Source organism: Peromyscus leucopus, chromosome 19, assembly GCF_004664715.2.
Source record: "Peromyscus leucopus breed LL Stock chromosome 19, UCI_PerLeu_2.1, whole genome shotgun sequence".
NCBI classification, from domain to species: Eukaryota; Metazoa; Chordata; class Mammalia; order Rodentia; family Cricetidae; genus Peromyscus; species Peromyscus leucopus.
The window spans coordinates 64246148-64261472 of NC_051079.1; the positions used below are offsets into that span (position 1 = coordinate 64246148).

Below are 15325 nucleotides of genomic sequence, written 5' to 3' on the forward strand. Positions count from 1 at the left end.
TCTGCCTCCAAGGACACCTTAGGCCCATTCACTATATTCTTGAACAGATCTCTGCAATCTCTTTTCTCTGAATACTACATGCCTTTGAGCAGATTCTCCCTGATTTAGATATTGAAAAAACAAAACTGGAATGCAGGTCATTTATTTGGAAATGATCCCAAAGAAGATAAAAAGTCATAAGGAAGGGATCAGGGAAGGAGAAAAGGCCAGTGGAAGGGTTCATCATCATGACGGAGGAGGAGGTGCTGGTCTGCTGTGCCTCCAGGAATTTGGGGAACCATCTGCAGACTGAGAGGCTAGGCTGTCTGCTGGCTCCCCACCCCACTGGAGGAGCACCGACCCAGGGACAGTGAAGCCTTGTGTTGTTGGCCTGCACCTGGCTAATTGGTTGAGCAAATCCTTCCTGGGGAAGGCATGGGCTGCAATTCGGTGTACACTTGAGATGGTGTGAGGACAGCGTGTGTCCCAGCTCAGCTGGATCTGCCCCCTGGAGCTGCAGCTGAGTGAGAGGTGAGTCAACAGGATCTGATGTGGGGCACCAGGCTCTTGTACTGTACACCTGCCAGACAAGAAAGAGGCCTCGTCATGGCTTACTCCTCTTCAGATGCTGCCCATGTCGGAACCTCTACAAGGCTGAAATCCTGCTTTCAAGGGTGACTATTGCATAGTCTGTATTCCTGCAGCTATCGTTCAGCCTTTGCTCAAATGTTTGGTCCTCTTGTCTTAGTCACGTGGTAGAGAGCACAAGGTCATAGGACTTAATGCAAGAGGCACTTCTGGACAATCACTTTAAAATCCAGTGAGTGACTCACCGTCTCTGTCCTGCTTCTGCAGTCATGGAAACACACATTGAGACAGAGATTGCATAGACCTAGGTCCCTGTGTAATACGAAGCACAGAGTCCCTTGCTGACACCAGCAGGGATTTTGCTGAGAGTTCAGGGAAGCACACAGAGATGGGGGGATTGTTTCTCACTGTAGCATCACCAGCCCTACCCTAACCGATATCCCTCTGGACACAACATATATGGAATTCCCCTTCTATAGTTTAAGGGTATAAAGTGCTTATAGATGGAGTAGAGTTGTTTCAAAGAAAACTAAGTGTGTTTAGAAAAGTAAACCCATCTCAGTAAAACTAAAAGCACGTGACGCTGCTGGAGGTCACCTAAGTCACTTGCCTTGCTGCCTTGGATCATCTGCACCACAATTTTATTTCATTGCCTCCATGCCCACTCAGAGAAAAGTGGCACCAAAAAGAAAGCCATGATGCATGTAAAAGAACCCATCGCTCAATAGGTCTCAGGCCTGAAGGGAGAACCTACTGCTCTTCCCCTCTTAAGTAGACAGAGCATTAAACTGACTGCTAATGACTTATGGCTGTGCCCATAGACGAGTGCATCTCTCAACCCTTATCAGGGAGCTTCTTTTGGCAGAAACCTATAGAAAGAGAATAAGACTTGGAGTGACCAGCCCTAAATGGGATGTCCATATCATAGCCCTTCCTCTTCAGGCATAGGGATCATCATGGAAGCAGAGGAGGGAGATAGCAAGTCAAAGGCAGTGGATTACGACAGTGAAACCATGTTTTCTGGACACAGCCTGGCAGTGTTACCCGTGAACTCACAGCAGTTATGACAGCATGCACAAAACGTGTGCAGGAGCAAGGCAGACAAAACCCCAGCACGCGCGCGCACCTATGGAAATAATGAAGATGTTTAAAAATGGCAAACTGCTGCTGAGATGTTTGCCATGACCAAGGAGGAATTTCAGGATAAGTGGACCGCATGAGTTCCTGAGAGTACTTGGCACAGCCTAAGGTGGAAGACTGGTCTGCAGGTAAGAAAATGCTCACTGTACCTACCCAGTGACTCCCAAGACAGAGGACCCAGCCCCCCACCAAACCCTAGGCTTCAGTTTCTATGTCCCAGGCCAATGGATGGACGAGAACAACCACTGAGGGAGCTTACGCTGTTCTCTGTAGACACTGAAGCAAAATGAAAAGAAACTGGACAGAAAATAAGAAGCAGCTTTAAAAAAGAAAAGAAAATTCTTTCCTTGGAAGTCAACATCTGTCCTTAGTTAAGCCAATGATTTTGAACACAGGTTAGAGAACCCTGCCTTTAACATTGAATCTAAATGTATAGCAAAGCTGGTCAACTAAGGGATGAACCAACAGGAAGAAACAATGCCAGAAAAATCCAGAAACAAGGACCATGTGATCAGCATCCCACATTCATGAAGGATCCAAAATCAAGCCTTAGTTGGAGCCTAAACTCAAAGGGAAATTCTCTGTGTTGGGTGGAGTCTGGGCCTGGGAAATATTCTGGGGCTGCTGGAGGCTTCCGAGATGAGACTTTGCCAATAAGAACACGTCTAGCTTGCTCTGCTCAGGAGAGCAGAAAGGGCAGGGCTTGAAGACACTGGAATTGCTTCTCTAATGGCACTAAGGTGGAGGAGAGTACACATCGAGCCACCTTGCCCACTTGTCACAGATGGTGTGGCCAAATGTGAAGCTTGCACCAACTGAGCGCGGCCAATGAGCACCTTCCTTGGGATTTCCTCACTCAGCGCTACCATTTCCACCAACACACAGACCATTGGCTGCCATACACGTCTTCACTGGGCACTGCCCATGCTCCTCTTCTGTCTTTACATGCCAGTTGCCTGCACCTTTTCCCTTCAGGTTCACACACAACTTACAGATGATGTTCAGCTGGAAATGGCTACCTGGTCTCACTGAAGGCAGGAAAGCCTAGTGGTCTATCACTTTGGCCCCTTAGGCTGCAAGCCTTAGCTGATTTCCACAGCCAAGGGGATCCAGGTTTCCCCTCTTTTGAAACCTTACCCACCCACCTTCGCTCCATCCCTCCGAAAAGAGGGGAAAATCAATTTCAATCAGCGTGGAATGTAATATTATCAAATGTCAGCTGCTGAGGTCATGTGCTTTGAAAATTATCTTTGACAGCTTCTGGTGGACTTAATTAAGTGCTCCCCAAAAAGGGGGGTGGGGGGCAAAAATGCTCTGATTGCTGGCTGTTCTGCCTTTGTGCTTTAGACCGTCTATTGACAACTCTGAGCAAGATTGCCTTGGGGGGTTTTATTGATAGATTCTCGCCTGATATTGGAATGATTCTTGCACAGATAAATCACATTTAGATTTGTTGGTAATTGAGGAGAATTGATTGGCAAAGGAGGGAAGCCCCCAGGGGTGGCCTTCTGGTCCTCACTGCAGGAAGCCCTAGGGAGGGGTGTCATTAAAGAGCCAGAGCCTGCAGAGGGAGGGATGCAGGCTCCTTGTTTACCTGTCAGCTCTACCTTCCTCTAAACCCCGATGCATCTCAAGCCCTCCCCATGGAGGCAGGGTGTGTGTGTGTGTGTGTGTGTGAAGAGGTGGAGTCAGAAGCAGGAAAAGTTGGTTCCAGGTACATTTTGGAGGTGTTTCAGGAGAGTCCCAGGTCACATGGTCATTATGTTGGCCTTAATCTCCATTTCCATTCCAAATCTGATGACATCTCCTTGCTTAAAACATTTCAAGGACTTCCTATACCAGACAGAGCTCAGATTCAAAGAGGTGCTCCTGTGGGCTGCACACTCCTCTTCTTCCTTCTGCTTCTGTGAATTCTAAACTGGATTTCTCATCCCTCTGAGTTGTTTTCATTTGGGCGCCTTTGGGAAGCAGGCCAGCACAGGCCTTCAATGGCCTGAAGTGCTCACTGACTCCCTGGCTGTCTCCCTTCCTCTCGGACTCATGAACTCTTAAGACATTGATTACAGAAATGACAAACCATGAGATGCCAGGGACCAGCAGAGCTACACAAAGGTGAGGAAAACAGGTCTAGGGCAAAGGACTACGGAGTATGAGAAAGAGAAGGCAGCTTTCATGGGGGCAGCTCCTCCTGAGCCAGACCAGTTCTCACTACATGGTACCGGTCCATTGCCACTGGACCAGATATCTTAAATCTTCCCAGAAGATGCGGAGGTCTGTAATATTCTATTCTCTGCTAGTATTATACATGTATACAACGCACTTGGCTCGTAGCCATCCCCACTCCCTCCAACTTCTCCAGTATCCCCTCCTACATCCCCATGTCCTCTTCTTTGTTACCATTAACTTTTACAATTCATTGGGCCTAATTAGTGCTATCCATAAGTGCATGGATATAGGGTCATACACTGGTGTATGAGCATCCTACCAGGGGGCCATACCCTTGAAGAAAACTGACTCTACTTCCCTCAGCAGCCATCAGGTGCCAGTGGTTCTTCAGGTAGCCCTTCCCATGGGAGATCTGTACTTTTTTCACAAAGACCCCCTTTTTAAATGGTGACCCAAACTGTCCCTGAAGATACCTTTGGAACCAGGAAAAAACATGTTCATCAGCTGTCTCCAGGCTGCGGGGCACTAATAGGAAACCTCTGATTTCTACCCTTGCCACTGACATTGAACCTGCCGAGGTCTGTCCACTGTGGTTGGAGTAAATGGCAAAGACAGCCACAGCGACGATGGCGACATCCAAAATTCATCTCTTCCGTTGTCCCGTGGAATGGTGACTCCTATTTGACGGACGAGACATTCCAGGGCATCTCTCCAATTCAACCCCGAGATTCCAGAAGATCTTGACCACTGTCTCTTGAGAAATCTCACAAAGTATATTTAGTTTTTCATCTGTTTTTTCTTCACTGTTATTTTTGACCTACGACCTGCCAGACCTCTCATTTTAAAGTAGAGAAAACTGAGGTTCAAAGGCATCAGGCGGCTGTCTACAATCACACCAGAAAACATGGAGGCTAGGAGAGCCAGCTCATCCAGGGAGGTGGCCAGGGTTTCAGAGACGGTAGCTGGCTGAGGGAAAATGTGGAAAGCCTGAAATTAGGCTGTGCTCTGCTCTCACAGGTCCAACTAAACTCTCTGTCAGATGCATCAGCTGATAGCAAGAGGTGTCTCTTCCAGTCGGCTCATCTCTGACACTTGGGGAAGTACAGTTATCACAAAAGCATCCTGCAAGGTAGCTGTGGTCCTGAAGGAACACAGATGCCCCCCTACACACACACACACACCCTTCAAGCAGAGTCCTTCTCCAAGGGACAGCCCAGCCTCCTAAACACTGCTACCTGCCTGCCACCCCACTTTCCTGCCTTCCTGGCCTCCATTAGGAACTGGTTCCTGCTCTTTGCCACTCGGTTCCTGCGAGGCTCCCTGAGCTAGACAGTTGGTAAAACCACACATGTGAAGATGTCTTAATATTAAATATAATTAGATATTATACCACATGCAGGGCTGTATGATTAGTGAAATATATGATCATTAGTTATTAGATTAATGTGTCTACTTGTGTAACTGAAAGCCATTTGCAAGCCGAAATGAAATAGCTCAATTTGCTGTAATTGACTGATCTCCCAGAGAGAGAGAGTCGTACATTCGCTTATGTACAAGGCGATTTCTTCAGATGTCATCCCAGATGCAAGACAAAGAGCAGGCTCTCTCTGTGCCCCAAACTATAGCTCTCCCACTGACCAGCTGTTTAATAGCAGCTCACCTGTGGGTGTGATGGGTTCCCACCGAATAGCAGTCCCTTGGTGGAGGCCATGCTCTCTTCTCAAGGAAGGGTTACTTTCATGTAACTTCTTCAAGTGCCCCCAAGGGAACACTGGCATCCTGCTGGTCAAAGACAAATGGAGCTGCCTGGTAGACACGTTACCCTGGCCCCAGCCCCATTTTTCTTCCTGTTTGCGTGCATATTGGTTTCCAGGACAACTGAGCTGCAACAAACTAATAAAAACGATTGCAAAGCACTCTGCGAATAAAAGATACAACTGCAGTACTTATTATTGTGGTTATGGTCTAATAATAACCAGATGCTAACGAGGGCAGCATGAGATTAAATTAAAAATAGGCAAGCTGTCAGGCAGGCCTATCTATCTGTGATTCACAGGGCGCATGCCTGACACCCTTTCTCCCTTTCGCTGGTGGTAGGTGCTTCCTGGCCCAGCAGGTGACACAAAGATTCATTTTCAAACAAGAAGAGCAGATGAGCATGAGGGACTGTGCCCTGTGGCCAGGGATCCCTCTGCCTTCCCTGGAAACTCAGGGATGCACAGCTGAAATGAGCCGTTACAGTACATGGAAGCCCACCTCTTAAAAAGTCTGTCTCTCCGACATGTCCCTCTTGATCCTCACATCCATAAGTGACTTTGGGGATACCCATCCCATTTTATGGATAATAAAAACTGAGTCCAGGAAAAGTCTATCTGTAGACTTGGGGATAGAGTCTCTTCCCCCCACCCCCCATCCCTGTTTCCTGGGGAATGTGGTGTGTTCACACTTGGCATTCTTATCCTGGAAGCAGAATGAGTCGTGCCCTAATTCTGCTTCTAAAGATGTTTTCCCCTTTGTGGAGTGTTTAGTAATCAGAGCCTTGGAAAAACTCCTTAAGAGACATTAACTAGAGGTTTCACTTGCAATTTTATTTATGAATCACGCAATCCATCAAATTAACAAGTATTTATTGAAGATCTAACAAGAGCTGAGTGTGATGTTGCAAGAGTGGGAAGCAGAAGCCTAGGCTTGCTGGCCCATCCACAAGGAACTCCCGACAGAGAGCAGAGGACTGCCACACACAGGAGGAACCTCATGCTGGACACGGCACGTGCCTGTGCCGATGCCCAGCACAGGGGAAGCCCTTGGTGCCTTTGAATGAGACAAGGTTACAGTAGGTGAAGGGGGACAGAGCAGGCTGCCAGGAAAGCAAGGGGGTGAAGGGGGCTCCGTGGCAGCTCTCTGGCAGTTCATTTAGGGTCTGAGAAGTATGCTGCTCCCTTGTTTTCTCTGACATACCCACGTCTCCTTCATCTGTCTTGTTTTGTTTCTCAGTTAAAATTTTAAGTTCCATGGATGGGGCAGAGATCTGTGGCTGCTTTGTGCATTGCTGTATCTCCAGAGCCTGGCACACAGTCGGTGCTCCATAAATGCTGCTTAAATGACTAGATGAGTGTCCTCCTGCTTTCCCATTAGCCATCAACATCTCTTCTGGGTAACTGCAGAAATCTCACAGTAGGGCTCTCTGTACAGAGTCCTGAACCCAGTCACCTAACCCCGGCTTGAATTCTTCCTGCTGGTTTGTCTACCTGAGAGAGCCTTAGAGGTGGGGGGGGGCACCCTGCACTTATTCCAACCGGGAACTTCAGGATGCTGGGAAGGCTGGAGCCCAGAAAGTGGCATGCAGAGGAAGAACTGAGCCTAAAGAGGCAGGCAGGTGTGCAGGGTCTAGTCTGCCTGGCCTTCAGAGGAGCAGGAGAAGGAAGCATCATGATTGACAAGGGAGAGAGACAAGATGAAGACACAGAGGAGAACCACGGGGTCAACAGGAGGTTTTTTTTAAAAAAAAAAAAAAAAAAAAAAGGAGAGATTGGCCCCTTCTTGTTGTTGTTGGGAAGAAACAGGGCGCAGGTGGCATCAGACACGTTTGTCTTCCCTGCTTCACATGGGCCCCGACACAGACCTGCATCGTCTGTGAAGAACGAATACATCCAGCTACACATTGGTTTTACAGGGTTGCCTCTGGCCTGTCTGCCGAATTGAGTGTGTCTACAAGGGGGGACCAGGCTCCGGTCCTTCTCTGCCCGAATGCTCTCCATTCTCAGAGCAAACAAGCACAGTAAGAGGACAAGCAGAGAAGACAACTTACTCTGCAGGTTCCTTGAAGACGAACTTTGTGAGCGGAAATGCCTCAGGCAATGGAGAATCTGACTGCTTCCCTTTTAGAGAGCGGTGCTTTCTCCAGGAGTAGTCCTTCAGACTCCTACCTTGATCATCTAGTGGTACCTAGCATAAGGCAGCAGGGGGATGCAGAAGGTCTTCCGTGGTTGCTTTAGACCAACCAGGTTTCACGACATTGCTCCCCCAAATAGAACCGGGGTTTTGCTTATCAAGGAAGAAAAAGAAAATGGCTAGTTGGGGCCTGGTGTGTTATCTTAATAGGTAAAGTGTCCCCTGTGCAAGCACCAGGATCCGAGCTTGCTCCCCCAGCACCCGAACAAAAAGCCAGACATGATGGGCACATGCTTGTAATCCCAGTGCTGAAGAAGCAGACAGGAAGATCCATGGGGCTCACTGGCCGGCCAGCCTAGCCTAATTCGTAAGTAAGAGATGCTGTCTCAAAAGCCAAGGTGGAAAGCTCCTGAAGAACACCACCTAAGGGTGACCTCTGACCTGTGAACAGGCTCACACAGGAGGAGGAGCAGGAGGAGGGAGGAGAGAACAGCTGTTAGGTGAGCGACTCATACATAGACTCTACTTGCTCAACCATGTATGTGCCCTCTTTGATACATACACATATCTGCGTTATTCAGCAAGACTTAGCGGCAGCCCTTCTGGACTGCTTCCTCGTTACGCTGATCAGCGCACAGGGCTGGATGCAGTCGCCACAGGGGCAGCTCAGTGCCTCCCATCCGCACCGAACCCAGCTGCCTGCTTCCCACTGCTGGCTGTCCCACTGATGAGTGGTGGGCCTTGGGCAAGTTAGTTAACCTTTCTGCACCTCAATTTCCTCACCTCAAAGCGGGGATAATAATAGTACCTTTCTCAAAGGGTTGCTGGAAGAACGAAATGAGTTCAGTCGTGTAAAGTACGTAGGGTCCGCTTGGTTTTAGACACTTCCTGCCACCGTGAGTCCTGACACAAACTGGGCACTGCACCCATTTCTCAAAACAACCCGTGGGTTGTGTAATGTTATACTGATTTTACAGCTAAGAAGACGAGGTCCAAGGGGTTAATAAATGTCACCAAGCCGAAAGCAGCAGAGGGGTTTGAACCCGTCTGAGTCAGAAGCCCAGTTCTCTCATTTAACTTTTCTTGTCACAAAACAGTGACGAGTTCAGCCACAGGCCTCAGCACTGCTGGCTTCCCTCTGACCTTCTGTGCCCACAGCTTCAGCTGGCGAGCACTGGCGACCCCAGAAACCATGACTGTGTCAGACGGATCTCGGAAGCCCGGATTCCACAGGCTGTGGAATTCATTCTGCCTTCACATGATGCAGGAGCTTTCCTGGTCCCCGTGTGGTGTAGTTACATCATTCGTGTTGACCTTCCGTGTGCGGTGGACAGTGCTTGCTGTGTTCGTGAACACCCTCTTTCTGGAAAGGTCTCTGTGGATGCAGGTGGTGAGTGGCACATCCGCTTTCTGAGTCTCAGAGTCTGAATTAGTCTCGGGCAAACGTTGTCCCTCTGAAGGGTGTGTGTGTGGAGGGTGGTGTTGTGCCTCCTTCAAAAGGCAGGTCAGATACATGGACAGTCTGTGGTCTTTTCAACACTTTGCCTGGGTCACCTATTTCCCCACACGGGCAGAACCTGAGCCTGATTCCTCTGTTTCAGACCATCTCAAGACCTGGCCTATTTCAAAATCCCCCCAGAAATGGTTGTGGGGACATGTCTTTCAGACCTCCTCAAGACACAAAATGGGGATAGAGCATGGAGATGTGAAAAACAAAACAAAAGCCTTCGATGTTAGGGGTCCAGAGAGGCTGACTCCTGGCGGGGCAGGGGAGGGGGCAGTGTTAACCGTCTCCTATAGGGAGCAGTATTAACCATTCCCACGGTGTGTGGGATCACAGGGTATCCCACCACTGAAGGTTTAGTATACCAGCTTTGGGGAGGTAACCAGGATGGCAGCATCAACTGAACTGATGAAGGGTCACAGCCAGGAGGCAGAAGCAAATCCTGCCAGCAACACACTGCAAGTATATGATAGCAATGAATGTGCATGAACCAACTTCCAAGCACTAACAAGCCATCCTGAGGAGAACAGAAGCATTATTGGCCCCCATTTCAAGGATGAAGACATGAGGAAAACTGAGGACCAAAATGTTTAAGTAACCGTTCAAAATTGACAGCTGGAGATGGCGAAGCGGGGAATTCCATCCAGGTGACCTGACTCCAGAGCCCATGCTCAGCTCACAGTAGCAAGTGCCTTTCCACCAGGATCCCAGAGTCCTTGGTGTGTATTGTTCATAACACATTCTTCTTCCGGGACACACATTTTCGCATTCACCTCTTCTGCTTTTGAACTACTGGATGTCATCAAGTCACCCCCGCTGGCTCCCCGTCCTCCCCTGCACACCCCTCTGCCTGCTTTGCTGTTTGTTGCCATTGCGTCGTTGTGCATTCTGGGCTCATTCTGCCCACAAACTCTCCTTGACATTACCAGGAACAAGTGCAGCATACCCAATCAGCATCCGCAGTGCAGCACCCTGCACCAGCCAAGGTTGGCCCAGCTCAAAGATCCCAGGCAGCGAGAGCTGGACCCAGACAGACCCTGAAGTCCCCAACCCACCCATAGCGTTAAAAAGTTGACTTTGTGGGGCCATTTCTGGTGCATGCTGTTTTGCCTGAGCTATCGATGTCTGTGGGCGTACATCCAACTACCCACCCATTCACGGAATTTATACGTTAGCCACGGCAACGAAGAAAGCTGTTCAGACCGGAATGAGCAGAGCTGAACAATAAGCTAAAACATGCCTAGAGCAAGTCAAGCAATAAACAGGTTTTTAATTTTTTCCCCTTCCGTCTCTTGAGTGTCTGTCACTGATGGATGATGTGACAGAGGAAGGCGGCTCCATAAATCCTGGTTCTGAATACTAAATCAGCGAGCTGGCAGCCAAGCGCTGGGTGCCGGTCCCCCCTCTTTTGGAAGTCACTGTTTTATGGGGACTCTGTGATCTAGCCTTGCCATTCTTGAGATCCAGCCCCCGAGAGCACCTATGAATGGGCAACGGGGTCACATGGCATCACATCAGTCCGTGACAGCAGCCTTTGAACCCCTAACTCACAGGAAATGCGGTTCAGAAAACCAAGGTCACACAGAGGTGGAAGGAATTGTTGGCAGTGCTGTAGGGTCCTTGGGTCTCAGCACAGTCCTGAGGTCAAGGGTGTTTCCCCCTCGTGAGGACACTGAGTTCCAGTCAGTGAAGCAGCTTTCTAACACGCACAGCTAGCATGTGGAGGAGGTGGGACTGGACTCCAAATGGCCTGACTGCATCCGGAACCCGCGGTCCCGCTGCGAAGCTCCCCAGGCCTGCTTCCGAGTGGTGCGCAAACACGGTTGCAGTATTTACGCTGCATACTGGAATAGACTGGAAATTATTTGAAAACCTTTCTATGGGGCTTGATAGGACATTTTTATTACCTTTTCCTCATATTGTATAATTTGTAGTAAGAAGGATAAGTATTGGAGAAAACATTAAATATTGAAGATGTATAAAATTTTCAAATAAAATCCTTTCAAGTTTGCAAGGAGAAGGCTGACCTCGCCTCCATGTTTCCATATTGCTTCATGTTTGAAATGACTGTTCACCGATTCTTGATCAATACCATCTAATGATGGCTGTCTTCAAATTCTCCATAAGCACCATGCCTAAGAAACGTTGCTACACAAGTAGGCATTACATTTTTGAAATCATTTCTTATAGACAGTTAAAATTTTTATAAGACTTGAAATGGTAGTTTAACAATCCAACAACTCTTCCAGTTTTTTTTCATTGATAATTTTATTGTTGACATTTCTCGTGATGTTACATTTGAATTTCTAATTGAACTGGCTTTGCCGAGTGAATGTTTCAACATAATGATGAGAGCTGATGGAGGTTGCATGTACAATACTGAGCAGTCAACCACTTGGAAGTTACCTCCGACTCCCCAAGAGGATGTAATAGCAGATGAAATAGAGTGCCCGAAGAATGTAAGGCAGAGTCCCACACACACCTGGGCCTCTGTGCCATGCTTGCTGGGTGCCTGGAAAAGTCCCCCAGCAGGCCTTTGTGTACAGTGGGGGGACCGCCTGCAGATTAGACAGGCAGATAGGAGAACACTTCAGGGCAAGTGCAGCGTGTCCTGGGGTGACAGTGTCAGCAGCATGGGTGCTGTACTCCTGTTCATATCACAGGTAAGGAGCACAGTAGGACTCTCTGCAAGCTATTCCCCAGTCTTGGTGACTTTATCACATTTCTTCTCTTTGCTGAATAGGTAGGTCTCTGGGGAGGCTGACTGGAGAGACCTGGGAACATGATGCCACTTTTTAGCTTACAATTCTAGTTAATGTTTTTGGAATTCTTGAGCAGAGCAGTAATGCATTATATATTTCAAAATAGTTAGAAGACAGGAAATTGAATGTAGTCACCACAAAGCAATGTTTAAGGTGACAGATATGCTAATTACCCTGAGAAAATCAATGCCTAATGTCTACAGGAATCAAGGCATCACATTATAACCTTAAAATATGCACAAATATTGTATTGTTCAGAAACTTGAAGCCTTAAGAAAACCTTAGCAGAATGGAGATGTGAAAGCAAGATGTTTTATGGAAGAAATTTTTATAGCATTTCAAAGGTGTGTCATGAGCTAAACATAAATATGGACAAGAGAACACTACAAGATAAGAGTAATTTTATTAACTACCTGTCTTCTCTACACCCAGGTTTAGAAGTGGAGATCACCCAGGTAGTGAGAAAATCAGGGCAAGTAAGACTGCAGATCTAATGAGCAGGTCTCTCCCTGGAGCCCATAACACTGACCCTGGTGTTGAACTCTAAGTTAACCTGTAAACCCACCTGCCCAAAGACCAAGTAACTTCCTGGAATGCTGGGAGTTATAGTTCTTCAAAAATAACAACAAAGCCTTACGGGAAAGTATATAAGCCCCGACAACATGTGCTTTAGGGCCACTCACCTCAAAAGCTTCCATGGAGTGGTTCTGACCAAATTCCATCTTGGTCAGTATCTAATATTTTAATAAAAAAAAACGGTGGACTGTTTTTTCTCTGGTGAATTTCAGGATTAACACTGGGATCTGGGAAGGATGTGGGGGATGGAAAGGAAATGGGAGGGCTGCAGAATGATTGGAGTCCTGATTACAGATCTCAGACACAGGGCACAGGGAAATGTGAGAGCCAAAGGGAGCATCCTTTAGCAGGGCAGCCAGGGAAGCAGGTTCTCCCACTCAACAAGACGCCTGAGCAGAAGAGCAGCGGTTGTTGAGGGTGCATAGTCAAGCGTACGTCAGCACCAAGGGCTGTTTGGCCTGGTGGTCACAGGAGAAGTCCAGCACATCAACAAGCTCCCCAAACAGGTATCGAACTATGTTCTAGTTTGCTTTTCTGTAACAGTGATAAAACACTGATTAAAGTAACTTGGAAGATAAGAGGTTTGCTTGGCTTACAGGTTATGGCCCATCACTGAGGGGAAGCGAAGGCAACAATTCAAGGCGGGAACCTGGAGGCAGGAACTGAAACAAAGATCATGGGAGAATGTCGATTACTAGCTTGCTCTTGGCTTATGTTTAGCTACCTTTATGACACAGCCCAAGCTCGCCCACCTGCCTGGGGATGGCACCACCCACAGTAGGTTGGGCCTTCAACACTAATTAACAATCAAGAAAATACACCCCACCCCCAATAGACATGCTCACAAGACAATCTAATGGAGGCAATTCTTCAATTAAGGTTTCTTCTTCCCAGTTTGACAGCCAAGGTGAGCCATCATAAAGTGGCCCAGTGAACACCTGCAGAAGAAGCAAAGCTTCACAGGTAGCACAAGGAGACAGTTGAGTACGTTGGCCTGGAAACTGGCAACTGTAAGGATCGAGGTCATGTGCTGCAAGAGCAACAAGGTGGAATACATACCCAGAACTCACAGGATGATGTACACTTCAATAGTCTGCAAGGTACACACCTCCTCGTGGTTGGAAGGTACAAGATCACTCCAAGAAGAAGACAGAAGTTTAACCCAAAAGGTAAAGACCCTTGGAGGAGAAGACAGGCATTCTCAGAAGTTGGTTACATTTGTTTCCTGCCTCTGGAGGAAATGAGGGGTGGTAAACTAAGATAAATTCTGTTATACAGAAACATTGAAAGTCAGTTTGATGCATCTAAGCATACGATGTACAAACAATATCTCTTGCAAGGGTCATAAATTACTTTTCTTCATTTTTGCATATAGCCACCATTGATGAAACAAATCATGACTGAGGCTCAGTGAGAGAGGCGAGCACTCACTTTATAAAATGACTCTACATTTATAAAATGTATTACCTCTAAAGTCCCTTATTTGACCAGACATCTTTAAAGTGGTTGAAGTCATATTGAATTTTGTGAAGCTTGTCTTTCTAGGCAGCCATCAGTACATTGCTGAAGAAGCTTTCACTGGTTTACTCTAATCCAGGCTTGATCTGGCTGGTCTCATGCCAGTCCATAAGAAGAGAGGATGCGTTGGCACAGATTGACAGATGGACTTGCTGACACCGGACACGGTCAAGTGTCTTGAGTTGTAACCTCTACTGTACTGCAAAAGTGCTGTGGGACCTTCCCCCTCTTGGCTTCCAGAAAGGAATAACCAGCTTCTTACAGCTCTGTGGGGTCTTCAAACATGAACTCCAGGGCTTGGGTTACAAACTGCCCTATTTCTCTTCTTGTAGATAAGAATATAGACCTTAGAGTGGTGATCCTCAACCTTCCTAATGCTGAGACCCTTTAATACAGTCCCTCATGTTGCAGTAACCCTCAACCATAAACTGATTTTGTTGCTACTTCATAACTGTAATTTTGCTACTATTATAAATCATAATGCAAACATTTGATATGCAGGGTATCTGATATGTGACCTTTGTGGGGGTTGCAACCCATAGGTTGAGAACCACTGCCATATAGGCACCACAATGTAACCATGGCTAGGACTATGGTGACATGCTGAACCCACCTCATAAGGAACTATTTACTGCCCACTGTATACCAGCTACCTTCTGTTCACAAAGAATCCAGTCCCGCCTTCCTGCTCTGGGAAGACAGAATTCCTTAAACAAATCAAAAAGAAAACCAATCAACATTCTACCAAGTCAGCCAACTGTGGGTCCAAGAGAAGCAGAGAGCTAAAATTGTAATTATGGCTCCTGTAAAGGGTAAACAAAACAACAGAAAAAATAGGAGGTTGGTTAGTATGGGGTGGATTGAGATCAATACTTGAGAGGTGCAGGCCCAGTAGTGGTTTCTTAGGTGATCTTACTACAGAAAACGGTAGGTTCTCTGTGTGATTCAGATGAGTACTCCTTACCTCCAACATAATGCTTATGTGTTATAGACTTATGTGTTATATTGAGAGGAGACTGAGTCATGGGGGTACTAACCATCAATGAACTATTAGGAGGTACACTAGGGTGTATCTTTGAACGGTATACCTTGCTCTGGCCCCTCCCTGTGTATTTCTCTCTTCTTCCTGGACACCATGAAGTGATCATTCTCTATTATACCATGTGATTCTGCTGCCATGACATTCTGCTTTGTCTCAGGC

The 15325-nt window shown here is 47.3% G+C and overlaps 1 pseudogene; it reads left to right on the forward strand.

Annotated features, from left to right (window-relative positions):
• The first annotated feature begins 4499 nt into the window (after positions 1–4499).
• LOC114694932 overlaps positions 4500–15325 on the forward strand; it is a 143669-nt pseudogene continuing 132843 nt past the window's right edge.